Source organism: Triticum urartu, chromosome 6, assembly GCF_003073215.2.
Source record: "Triticum urartu cultivar G1812 chromosome 6, Tu2.1, whole genome shotgun sequence".
In the NCBI taxonomy this organism is placed as follows: domain Eukaryota; kingdom Viridiplantae; phylum Streptophyta; class Magnoliopsida; order Poales; family Poaceae; genus Triticum; species Triticum urartu.
Genome location: NC_053027.1, coordinates 235,131,106 through 235,133,563, shown reverse-complemented (window position 1 = coordinate 235,133,563; position 2,458 = coordinate 235,131,106).

Here is a 2,458-nt window from a genome sequence, read left to right as displayed (position 1 = left end):
GGCGGCCGCAACCTCTGCCACCCGCATGCGGTACCGCCAGCACTCGAGGCGGCCCTCGCAGGCGGAGGAGTACGACTCGAGCAGCACCTCCTGCTCCACCCGCTCTGCGGTGATCTGCTCCTCCGCCTGTAGGCGCTCCTGGAGGAGATGGCAGTTGTAGGCGGCGTCGGCCTGCGCCTCCCAGAACTGCTCCTCACGCTTCTGCCTTAGTGTTTCCATATATTGGGCACGGGCCTCGCCGATGGTCATGGTGCAATGCACCAGCGAGGATGGCACGGATGAGGGGGTTGGCGCCGGATCATCGACTACCATGTTCTCCATTGGGACGTCGTCGTCCTCCGGCTACCTGCCGGCCAGCCTGTCGGCAGCTATGGATGCCATCTCCTTGTGGTCTGTTGTCTTCCCGTCCCGAAGAGCGCTGGAGCGCGAGGAAGCCATGGTGGGCAGTAGTGGTGTGGAGAGGAGAATAGGAACGGATGCAGATGACTGCGGCTTTGGCCAGCGCAGCAGTTTATATAGCAATGGTGGGCGGCGAAGGGATGGATGTGTTGCGCCCGAGTAGCCGCCTCGGCAACCGCGTATCATTAATGTGGGCGGCAGAAGGACGGACGGACGGCACTTGTGTCATTTGAAGGCGGAGCAATCGCATGCACCGGGAAGCGGGGCAGGCGGCGCTGACCGGTTTGGGTGGAAAGTGCACGCAAGCGAGAGAGGCGGTCTGGGTGGGCCGGGGAAGTCAGACTCGTGCTTGGCAGCGGGTCGGTCCAGCAGCAGGACATGCTGGCTCACTGGCTGCCTTGCCGAACTGAGCAACGACAATCATACGATGGATGTAGCTTCCGACCAGGAGCCGGCGCCATTGTCCAAGCCGGTTCATGTCGTTTTCACCATAGAGAAGGTGCGGCCGCACTTCGACGCCCTAATGGCAGAAGAGCTACCAGCACAGGAGGAACTGTGCTGCAACCTCCGTCTGCTCAACGAGCACCGGTGAACAAGCGAACGACAATGCCATCGCAGACATGTGGCCCTTTGATCCTGGCTTCCCGAATGAGTAGTGCCCGCGAGGCCCTCTCCGTCGTCCTTCGAGTTGTTGCGCTCGCCGTGGCGCCGCCGTCTCCCGTTGTTAACATGGTCAACGGACATGAGGATGTGGAGATGACTTTACTTGGAGAGGATGACAGTGGGGACCCACCAGGGCCATAGCCGCACGTACGCAAGTGCCTCCTTATTAGTATATAAAACTGTAATTTTTTTTGCTTCCTCCTGGTTTCCTAACATCATGGTCCCACACCATTGTCAACCTATGTAGTCAATAAACGAGAGAATTGCACAAGAATCGGCCGACAGCTGGGACCAAGCAGCTCGAGCAGTATTTGTGTTTTTGAGGTGTGAGCACTGCAGAGTTTTTCTTCAGCGATGTTTAGCCCAGATATTAATTTTTCTTCTCTGAACAACAACGAAAACATCGCTCCAGCTATTAATAGGGCGGGCTATGGCCCGTCTAGCCTAGGCCAGATATCCAGCCCAGATCTTAATTTTTTTCAAGCTGAAAATGGCTAGCTCGGCTATACCTTTTTAGGAATAGCCAGGCAAGCTCAAGTTGTTATTCTCCGCCCCACTGGGCTGCAAATCTTTCCTAGGAGGGATGCATTAGGCTTAACAAGAAAATGGGCTTTAAGAAATCATAAATGGGATGTAATTACAAAAACTGGGCAGTAACTATAAAAAATGCACCAAACACGTAATTACTTTATAAAATATTATTTTTGGATATTGAAAATTTTAATTTCATTAATTGTTGCGAGCGCAATGTTTCGTTGGATTTTTATGTAATATAAATTTATATTGAAATTGTATTTAATCTGACTAGAAATTTCGGTATAAAAATATTTCGGATCCCATCAAAATGTGGGAAATTTTATTGAATTCTGTTTTGAACGGTTGGTTGGAATGGGATGTACTTTTAACAAACTGTAAATGGGATATAGTAAATTCCATTAGAATTCAGAAATTGGCTGCACATTCTTACAAATCTCAAATGCGCTATAAGTTCTCTGCCACACACTTGTGGCCTTACTAAGTTGACGCGTCCCCTCAATAAAAAGAGAGTTGATGCGTTTGCAAGGCTTTGTCAACCTATAGTTAACACACGGTTCTTGCAGCAGTGGCCGTTGGATGTCCATCCAACGGATGCCGTGTTTCTTCTTCAAACTCTGATATTCTAGCTTCACCCGCCCAACAAATGATTCCTCCCCCTGACATCTGGGGTGCACCGTTTCGGAAGCTGACCTATGGGCCTACTAAGTTGACGCGTACCAAGGGCTTTGTCAACTTAGTCAATATAAACGATTCTAGCTGCAGTGACCGTATGATGTCCATCCAACGGCCGTCGTGCTTCTTCAACCTCTGGTCTTCTTGCTCCAGCCGCCCAAAGCAGCGCCGGTCGTGCCGCCTGCTC